Raw genomic sequence first — 11,469 nt, 5'->3', positions numbered from 1 at the left:
GAGCCATTCTCCATCAGAAAAGGTCATTCTTCGTTAAATGGTATCTTGAAGGAAGGCTTAGTGGAGGGGAACATGGGATCCAGTTTAGCTAGAAGGAAGTCATGGGATCCAGCCCTAGATATCCATGTGATGAGGCCTATGTCATAAAAGTTCCCTACAAAAACCCTACACAAACTTAGGCTGTGTCTGCATTGTTCATTTTGGGTTTTAATTCATTGTGTGTGTTACGTGCTATGTTCCTTCCAACATGGCGAGTCTATGAATTAATGACCTCCAAAGCCTCCTATCGTTAACATCTGTGCTCAGGTATTGCAAACTGAACGCTGTGGCTTCTTTTATTGACTCAATCCATGTCATTTTTGGGTCTTCCTCTTTTCCTCCTGCCTGTAATCCATTGCTACCCCAAAATAATCTTGCTTCCCCTATAGAAACATTTCCCCTCTTGGAACTGCATGTTTGAAATTTTTAATCACTAAAAGCAAAATGTGTGCATTCGTACCATGTAGCCCTCTCTGTTCACCGTCCCAAAGGTTTTGTAGTGTGTTTGGGGGAATGAAAGGAAATCTTAAGAAAACATCACAAAATAGCTCAGCTTCAGGAATGTGGAATACCCAGGTTCAGGAATCCAGGCTTTTCATTTTTGGTAGCAGATACAATTAGGAATAGGTCTAGGAGGATATGTGCATGAATGCTGTGGTATACATTCAGACAAACAACTAAGGATTTTCTACAGTTAATATGTCTGTCTGTCTGTCTGTCTGTCTGCCTGTCTGCCTGACTGCCTGCCTGCCTGCCTGCCTGTCTGTCTGTCTGTCTGTCTCTCTGTCTGTTTGGGAACCACTCCCTATGAATCTTAGAAGTCATATTTGCCATTGCATTAAGAGTTTTTCAAAGCAAATATAGATTCCAGTGCAAGATTGTACATCATTGTTATTCTTTTCCAACTTTGAAAAAGAATTTTCTTGAAACAAGCTATAAGCTGGCCACTCTTTAGCTGGAACCTTGAAAACTTCAGTGGAAACTTTGAATATTTCTTTGGAGGTAGATTAAGTAATTTGAATTTATGGACACAATCCGTGGTGTACTACCTGGGGACGTGTCTTGAATTTCATCACTGAAGCTGAAGTCTTGTACATGCTACTACATCTCTGTTTCTATTATCAATGAGAGTTTTCCATGTTCTTCCTTTAAGTCATTAGTAGCTTTTCTTTGTTTGCTTCTGCTTTAAGACGTTGTTGTATAGTGTATCATACCATTGTACATATTAATGTGTGGAAATCTTTTTGAATGTGTATCATATTCACAAAAAATATATTTCCACCAGTTTCTTAACACATTTAGTTTATTGAATAGATGTTTTTAATGAACATTTCATTATCACAGTCAAATTTATTACTTAATTTGTCTCTATGTTAAGGCTAGCCCAATCTCATCAGATTTTCAGAGCTAAGCAGGGTTGGCCTTGGTCGGTATATGAACATTTCATTATCACAGTCAGATTTATTACTTAATTTGTCTGTATGTGAAGGCTTGCCCAATCTCATCAGATCTTCAGAGCTAAGCAGGGTTGGCCTTGGTCGGTATTTGGATGGGAGACCACCAAGGATGTCCAGGGTCTCTACGTAGGGGCGGGTGATACAAACTCTCTGCCAGAGAACATCCGTGCTCTGCGGGATCTATTACCTTGTAAGGCAGAGGTGTTCTGCCAGGCCTTTGGTTCAGGACAGAGACAGGTCAGCAACTAAACTGGCACTCTCATACCTCCCATCTCCCTTCACCTACCCGTTAGGAGGCTATGGGGAAGCTGCAATTTTTTTCTGAAATTTTGCAATCTTGGAACAGACTGTCTTTTATATATTGATTGTATGGTATTTATTATGATTTTAACATAATCTAAAATTATCTTTTGTTCTTATCTTGTTGTAAACAGCAGTCTAGAAGTCTAAATAAATTAATGAAATAAACCACCTCTGAATGTCTCTTGCCTTGGAAGCCCTATGGGGTTGCCTTAAGTCAGTTGAAACTTGACAGCAAAAAAAAACACAACCCTATGTGAAGCTGCTGTGTTCTGAATCAGGCCACTGGTCAGTCAAGGCCAGGACTGTCTCCTCTGATGTGGCAGTGGCTGTCAAGGGTTTTAGGCTGAGATCTTTCACATTACCTACAACCGGATCCTGGAGGTGCCTGGGATTGAACCTGAAACTTGGTGCCTGCAAAGCGGGTGCCTTGCCACTGAGCTATGGCCCCACCCCTTCTAGAACCCAGGAATGCACAGTTCACAGGATATGTTCAGACCACACCCTCCTCCTTGTTGGAATGGTGGTTGTAGCATATGTGAAAAACTGCTTATGTAGATGCAACTGGTGAATTACAAGGGGTCCAACTGGGAAAATATGACTAAAATAATGGCAAAACATACTAACTGACCTTATATGCAGGATACAGGTACAGGGTTTCTAGCTTCAGGCCAATGAAGAGAACAGCAGGATCAAAGTCAGGTTTTATAGACATATTTAATTATGTATTTCTGGCAAAGCAATAAAAAACAACCCCCACAATACCTACCCTGTTCACAAAAAGGACATTGTTTTGTCATGGTTTTTCTTGTAAATTCTTTGTGCGTGACTCACCATGTCATTTTACTCACAATTCTTAGGCAAATGTCAGCTCTACACGGGCACATGGAAGTGTTATAGAGGTTAATCAAAAGCAAATGTACACGTTAAAATAATATGTATCATTAAGAGCCCCTTTTGCCATAAAGTAGAAATTGTATAATCCTGGGTTCTGAGTTTCTTGGATAGAATTACTCTCGTCCTTTTTCCTGAGCTGTTGATATAAGATGTAATAATACCACCAGTCAACAGATTATGTTTTTTAAGCTAACTAAAGAGGTTTATAATGGTGGGGGGAGGATCAAGCATATAGTATCCTTTTTTCAAACTCTGGAGACACACACAGTAATTTTGATAGCCAGACAAGAGTTGATGATAATGGGATATAAAACAATCATTGCCCAGTTTTTAAAATGTATTTATTTATACCTCACCTTTTTCCCCAATGGGGGAACCCAAAGCAGCTCACATCATTCTCCTCTCTTCCATTTTTATGCTCAAAACATCCCTGTGAGGTAGGCTAGGCTAGGCTGAGAGTGTATCACTGGCCCAAGGTTACCTAGCAAGTTTCCATGGCAGAGTGGGGGTTCGAACCTGGGTCTCCCAGCTCCTAGTCCAACACTCTAACCACTACACCACACTGGTGTATTACTTACCTGTCTCTTTGTATACGCATTATAATAATTACAGTGCACATGGCAGGGGGTGGAACTGAACACACCAGCCCTGCCCATCCACATGTATTTGCATCAGCAGGAGCCTAGGGTCAACACATGTACAGATTGTACATGGGTGGGCTTTGCTTTTTGAACATTCTTGATCATGAGGACACAACCTATATTCACAGCATTTATATACACAGGGATGCTATGTCCACATAAGGTGAACACATGAAAGTGAGACTGGATCCCCCAGGCCAGTGTGCTGAATCTCACTTTCCTCTGAACGTGTGTTGCCTCAGTACACACATACCTTGTGTACATGGAGCTAATGTTGCTTCTGTTCCAAAAGGTTTGGGACGTTTCTCAAACAACATAGAACTTTGATAGTATAAGTGCTTACCCCATGGATAACAACGGGTCTATCAAATCATCTCCAGATCTCTGGGGGAAGACAAAATTATCTGCCAATAGCCAAAGTTTCTTCAATTTCCAGTTTGCCAGGGGAAGTGCTTTAGAAGTACAATACAATGATGAAGTGGGACAGAGTATTTCCCCCTCGAGATGTAAAAGAGATACAATGCTTACGTAAAGGCCAATCCTTCAAAACCCTGTGTCATCAGAGAAATGGTTAGGATAGTGTGTGATAACGAAGAGTTGGATTTAGGCTGCCCTCCACTTGAAGTCTCAGAGCAGCTTACAATCACCTTCCCTTCCTCTCCCCACAACAGAACCCCTGTGAGGTAGATGGGGCCAAAAGAGCTCTGAGAGAACTGCTCTTGAGAGAACAGCTTTGAGAGAACTGTGGCTGACCCAAGGTCACCCAACTGGCTCCATGTAGAAGAGTGGGGAATCAATTCTGATTCTCCAGATTAGAATCCTCTTCTCTTAACCACTACACCAAGCTGGCATGCAACATAAAACCATGCAAGCAAAATGTCATAGTTTGACTCAGTAGTACAGCACAATAATGTTGGTACAAGGCATGTATATTGCAGAGAAATAATATGGGAGGGAGAGATGAGTTACCATCCTGAAAACATTTCAGGCCACCACAGAGTCAGCTGTACTTCCATCCAGCTGGTACAACTTGTGGTCCACCCAAGTGAATACCAACCAACAACTATGCATGGTGACCCACTAAGAGTTTGTTGAACCCCCTGCTGTGGCTGCTTTCTGGAACCGCACCTGGCACCTTCTCTGCTCTTTGTTAGGTGCTGGACCAAAACATACCTTTTTACCCTGGCTTTTAACTAGGCATTTGTTTTTCATATATATATTGCAATCTCCTTCCAGCCTGAAGACTGACACGAGGATCATGTAGGCTTCCAAATGTTTTTGGTTCTGGGTTTTCATGTGCTTTTATGCTCTAGCACTTTGATGTGTTTGTACGCTTCTGGGCTTTCATGTACTTTCTGCTGCCAGGTTTTTATGTGCTTTTGTGCTTCGGGGTTTTATTGGCTGGCTTTGAATGGCGGTTCATTTGAATTATTTTATGCTTTTATGATTTTATCCTGTTTTACCTTGTGAGCCACCTTGAGCAGGTCTCTGAAGGTGTGGCATATCAGTGTATTAAGTAAATAGCAGATCACAGCAGATGGTTGGGAGTCTGGATCAGAATATAAACAGCCCTACCTTTTGTTTCTTACATGTGTTGTCTCTTAACTTTCTCCCGTGGAGTTCAGAGAAGCATTTCAGACCCACAGCCATGCCATAAAGTGGAATAGGTTGAGGAAAAGTTCTCTCCTGTCCACTTAGCACAGATTTTAACCTGGGTTAACCATCATCACGCTACTTCTTATTTAGAGTCCAGTGGCACCTTTAAGACCAACAAAGGTTTATTCAAGGTATGAGCTTTCGTGTGCATGAGAAGAAGAGGAGGAGGAGGAGGAGGAGGAGGAAGAGGAAGAGATTGGATTTATATCCTGCCCTTCACTCAGAGTCTCAGAGCGGCTTACAAACTCCTTTCTCTTCCCCTCCCCACAACAGACACCCTGTGAGGTAAGTGGAGCTGAGACAGCTCTTTCCAGAGCTGTCCTTGAGAGAACAGCTCTGACCAGAACTATGGCTTGCCCAAGGTCATCTAGCAGCTACAAGTGGAGGAGTGGGCAATCAAACCTGGTTCTCCCAGATTAGAGTCCGCGCACTTAACCACTATATCAAACTGGCTGTTTCAGATCAATACAGCTGACCAACTGGATCTATCTCCTCCTTATACTACCCATATGATGCACCTCTTATATATTCCTTTTTATTTTATTTAAAACATTTCTGTGCTGCCTTTCCACCCAAATATGTTTCCCAAGTCAGTGAACATCAAACATTAAAACATTAAATATGTTAACATAAGAACATAAGAGACGCCAATGTTGGATCAGGCCAAAGGCCCATCTAGTCCAACACTCTGTCACACAGTGGCCAAAAACACCAGGTGCCATCAGGAGGTCCACCAGTGGGGCCAGGACATTAGAAGCCCTCCCAAGCACCAAGAAGACAGAGCATCACTTGCCCCAGAGCCCCTATCTATACCTTGTGGCTAATAGCCACTGATGGACCTCTGCTCCATACGCCTATCTAATGTTTATGTTTGTATATAAATAGATAGATAATTCAATTAAAAACATATAAACACACATAACGTCGAAAACCAGGCAGGAAGCCAATAAGAGTTTACTGGAGGTACACAAAACAAAAATTTTAAAATCTTCACCTGCTGGTGGAAGATAATGAATCGATACTGAAACCAGTGCTATTCAATTTGTTCATGATCGTTTCAGACCTGGGGTGTGAGCAGTGCAGTGCCCAAGTTCTCAGAAAATACCAAATTATTCAGGAAGGCAAAAACTAAGACAGATAGTGAAGAGCTGCAAGAGGATCCCTCCAAATTATAGCAGTGGAAAACAATGTGGCAAATGAAGTTCCACGATGGTAAGTATAAGGTGATAACACAATTGAATTTAAAGAATCATAACTTTAAATATATACTGTTGGGATCTGAAAAGGTTGAGACCAAGACTGTGAGGTAGGTGGGGCTGAGAGAGCTCTCTTAAGAACTGCCCTTGAGAAAACAGCTCTGAAAAAAACTTATGACTGACTGAAGGTCACACCAGCAGCTGCATGTGGAGGAGTGGGGAATCAAACCTGGTTTTCCCATATTAGAGTCTGCACTCTTAGCCACTGAACCAAACAGACACATTTAATGTTTGCAACTTAATAAATTAACAGTGCCATCCTAAAAAGAGTTACGTTTCTTCTAAGCTCATGGACTTCAGTGGACATACAAGAATATAACTCTGTTTAGAATGACACTGTAATTGGCTAAAAGGGAGGCAAGACTGAAAGGGATATTGGGGTTACAGTGGAAAGCCTGATGAAAACGTCTACCCAATTTGTGACAGCAGTGAAAAAGGAAGACTCCGTGTTGGATTATTAGGAAAGGGACGAGATTTTTAAAAAAAACATTGTAATAGTCTTGTATAATGCTATGGCGAAGACTTGTTCAGAATACTGTGTACAGTTCCAGTTGCCATATCTCAAAAAGGCTATTGCAGAACTGGGAAAAGTGCAGCAGAGGGCAACCAAGATTGAGTACCTTCCCTATGAGGAAAGGCTACAGAGGCCCTGGTCACACGGCAAAGTTGCCGCGGGAGAGGCACGAGAGTCCCGCGGATTTTCCAGGCGCGATCTCACCCCAACATCTGGGAAGCACAGTGCTCCCGTGGCGAACCCATGGCTCCCCGCCAAAGGTGCAGGGTTACGAGGTACTAATTTCCTGAAACCACAGGCCAAGGGTGGGTGTCTGATCGCATTCCCGGTGGACTTACGTGGCATCCGGCACCCACCACTGTTCATCTCCGCAGGTTGTGCAACAGCGCCCAACAGTGCATGCGCACAAAGAGTGATTGCTAGTGTGATCGCGCGGCATGGCTTCTGTGCCACGCTGCAGGATACCCGTCTGATCGGTATTTCCCCGAACCACGGTACCTCGACCGGGACGTGTGCTCGGGCAGCCACACGTTCGTTTCCTCCGGGGCAATTAGCCACGCCTCCCCCCCGCGATATCCGGCCCGTGTGACCAGGGCCAGAGTCTGGGATTTTTCCAGTTTAGAAAAAAAAGGTGACTGGGGGGCATGCTAGAGGTTTATAAATTTATGCATGGGGTGGAGAAAGTGGGTAGAGAGACCTCTTTCTCCTTCTCCCAAATGTCAGAATTTGTGGTAATCCAATGAAAATTGATGGACTATATATATAGCCTGATCTAGTCAGATCTTGGAAGCTAAGCAGGGTCAAGTCTGGTTAGTACTTGGATGGGAGACCACCAAAGAAGTCCAGGGTTGCTATACAGAGGCAGTCAATGCAAACCACCTCGGTTCACTTCTTCCCGTGAAAACAGAGTTGCCATTACTCAGCTGTGACATAATGACACTTTACACCACCAAATTTGGGGTGAACGAAAGGAGCAATTCATTTAACGAGCAATTAAACTGTGGAATTCACTATCACTAGCGCAGATGGCTTTAAAGGGGATTAGAAAGACTCCTTAGGGAATAGGTCCATTAATGGTTACTAGACATGGTGTGTAAAGGGAACCTCCCTATCCAGAGGCTGTATATCTCTGAATACCAGCACTAGAAGGTAGCATCAGGAGAAGGACTTGTCCTCCTTTTTTGGCCTTTCAGGGCAACTGGTTGGCCACTGAATGAAACAAGATGCTGGATTAGATGGACCGACCACTGGTCTGATCCAGCATTGCACTTCTTTGGAAATCCTAAAACTTCTTGCAAGCTGTATAGGTCCTTTCAGTTCAACAGGACCTCTCTCAAGATAGTGGTGCGACTAGCTAATTATTTATTTGGGGGGGGGAAACAGTGCTTTGAGCAAATATTAATGACTGAGGGATTTTTTTTCCCTCCTGAAATGGCATATTTCAACATTTTAGTATTCTAAATAATCCAAACCTACCAATAGTATTCTGTTAAGTGTGCATGGTTCATGTGTGGATTTAATCCAATTTATCATACTAATTTAGAAATCAGAATATACCGGTGGGATGTTTCCAAATAAAAGTATTTAGGCGAAGTTTCCATTATTGAAATCAGGAGAGAAATAGGTTCAAATAAACCACCTAATTAAGAGGACCGTGTGTGTTTTCAATCTATTTATATTGTCCCTCTTTGTAATCCTTGATTGTTCCATGTCTTTGGCACTGCAGACAAGAGGTGTGGATTTGCCTCAATCAAAAATAAGAGTTAAGTGACTTGGATCTAGCTGATGATGTAACATTCATTGTCAAGTGGTAACACAGATGGGACTTCATGGCAAAACAAAACCCGAAACCCCATCCCACACCTTTCATGTTAAATGGGGGGAATCTAATAGGAACGGGCAAATATAATGGGAGAAATTTAAAAAAGTCAGCTGGGAAGAGAGACAGACAGATGAGGAAAGGCACCAGCCTTTTCATTGGCCATTCATGTGCGGTGCCAACTGGACTTTAGGAGCGGTTTTGCTCCCTCCACTCCTAATGACACTTCTGTTGTTAAAAATTAAAGTGGCCTATTCATTTACTATTTTGTAGTCTTTCCTTTGCCTCCCTTTTAGCCAATTACAGTGTCATCTGTAACAGTTATATCCTTGTAAGTCCACTGAAGTCCATGAGCTTAGAAGAAACATAACTCTTTTTAGGATGGCACTGTTAATTTATTAAGTTGCGGAAGACAGGAGGGCCTGGCGGGATCTAGTCCATGGGGTCGCGAAGAGTCGGACTCGACTGTGCAACTGAACAACAACAACAAAACATTAAATGTGTCTGTTTGGTTCAGTGGCTAAGAGTGCAGACTCTAATCTGGGAGAACCAGGTTTGATTCCCCACTCCTCCACATGCAGCTGCTGGTGTGACCTTCGGTCAGTCATAAGTTTTTTTCAGAGCTGTTTTCTCAAGGGCAGTTCTTGAGAGAGCTCTCTCAGCTCCACCTACCTCACAGGGTGTCTGTAGTGGGAAGGGGAAAGAGACTATAAACTGCTCTGAGACTCCTTCAGGTAGTGAAGGGCGGGGTACAAATCCAATCTCTTCTTCTACTACTCCTCTTCCTCCTCCTCTCACTGGCAATGCCTTTGTATGGTTCTGAAAGAAAGAAATTGTCTCTTTCAAAGGTGAAGTAGCTTACAGTTCTACAAATAAAGTTGCCTTTCACTGTCATCGTATTTGGGGATTTCCCCATATTATCATAGCACAGCGCAATCACTTCAAAGATGGACACTTACAACGTTTTCTGTCCTCTCTTCTGTTCTGGTTAGACATGGGGTTGAAGGTGAAGGCATGTTTGTTAACTCTTATGGATATGCTGTTTATTCTGTACTTGGTGAGACTGGATCAAAGAGATCTCCAAACATATCGAAGCTGGCCCCACAGTTCTCTAGAAGGTGCAGACAGTTCCATGATTCCCTAGGAAAGTTGTTTGAGCTGGTACATGAAATGCATTCGTACTGGTTCCACCCATTTCAGTTGCTCACAGCTTTTATTCTTTGTAAGACAACGAGCTTCATCTCGGAAAATGATAAAAAGTTTGCTCGGTTGGACATTTGTACCCAGCCTATCTTCCTAATAGGGACCCAAAGTGGCTTACATCGTTCTCCTCACCTCCATTTTATCCTCACAACAACCCTGCAAGGTAGGTGAGGCTGAGACTACATGACTGGTCCAAAGTCACCCAGTGAGCTTCCACAGCGGATTTGAACCTGGACCTCCCAAATCCAAGTTTGACACTCTAACCCCTACACTGTACTGACTATATAACTGGATAAATGTGAAGCCTTCTCCAACATCCAGGGCTATTTTGGGGCAGGAACGCACAGGAATGGAGTTCCGTCTGGCTCCCACGTTGGCCACACCAAGCAGGAACTCATTAGCATAATAGGCCACACCCAACAGCAGAAACTCATTAGGATTGGCTACATTAGGGATGTGTGGCCTAACATGCAAAGGAGTTCCTGCTACAAAAAAAAAGCCCTGGGTTTTGACAACAAATAAGGTAAAGAATAAGAAGCAAAAGGTTACTTCTGGTAACATGGGTGTGTGGCCTAATATGCTAATGAGCTGTGCTGTCAGGGTGTGGCCTAATATGCTAATAAGTTCCTGCTGGGCTTTGTCTGCCAAAAAATCCCTGCCAACATCACAGTGAATGGAGCAGCCCTTGTCTCCGCAGACCATCCTGGGACTGTTAGAGATACATGGACCAAGGACATTACATGGAACTGACTGTTCACTGTGTTTGGAATTAGTACAGGAATGTAAGCCCTTCGAGGAATTCCATACCAAACAACCAGACCAGAACGCATGGTCACAATCCTTTCCCCTCTTGCTTCAAATTGTTGCTGAACTCAGTTGAATTTCTCCCCCCAAGTAAATGAGCATAGGATTGCGCTCTTTGTGAGATAGGAATATTGTTACAGCTAAAATAATGGGAGGGTGTATTGCTAATAAGTGGAAGAATACAAAAAAAAAGTGTATCCAGGAGGTGCAGTTGGGGAGGGTTGTAGCAAGACGTAACAAAGGTTTCTGATGGCTCTGGTACTGCAAGAACTTCGTTTTAAATTAAAATACAAGGGTTTTAATTAATTTGATTAATAACACATTCAGCACTGTATCCCCATGGTATTTATGTTGTATGCAATTCAATTTATTTTGAACTGGACTCACCCCTCAAGGTATATCGCTCGGTCATAAGCTCTGCTGATAGCCACCATTAAAGAGGCTGCCTGGAACAGAAGGGGAGGGAGAAGGAAGTTTTGAATGTCGAGTAAAGAAGAAAGAGGGTTTTGATGCTTTGAGAAGTACAGCTAGGATTTCAACATAAATCCGTTCCTGAGATGTTACCTTCAGAACAACCGGTGGGGAAATAATGTAAAAGTATTGATAGCTTGTTGTAAAGTTAACAAGAGAAAAGTACATTACAATAAATGGAGATTATTTGATCTCCACTAGCTATCATTTCCCTCTGCAACACGTCATTAATTTGCCCTTGAGCCATTTTCTTGCCTGAGTCAGAAGTTAATAGCTTGATGATCCACAAACGAACAGGAGCACTGTCTGGGAGTGGAAGAGGAGGGGACATGGCTAGGATCTCATGGTGGTGTTTATTTATTTTATTCTATTTGTATCCCACCCTATCCCGCAAGTGAGCTTGGGGCGGCTC

This window comes from Gekko japonicus, unplaced genomic scaffold, assembly GCF_001447785.1.
Source record: "Gekko japonicus isolate JY-2015 unplaced genomic scaffold, Gekko_japonicus_V1.1 scaffold1888, whole genome shotgun sequence".
Classification (NCBI taxonomy): domain Eukaryota; kingdom Metazoa; phylum Chordata; class Lepidosauria; order Squamata; family Gekkonidae; genus Gekko; species Gekko japonicus.
This window is presented reverse-complemented; position numbering follows the sequence as displayed.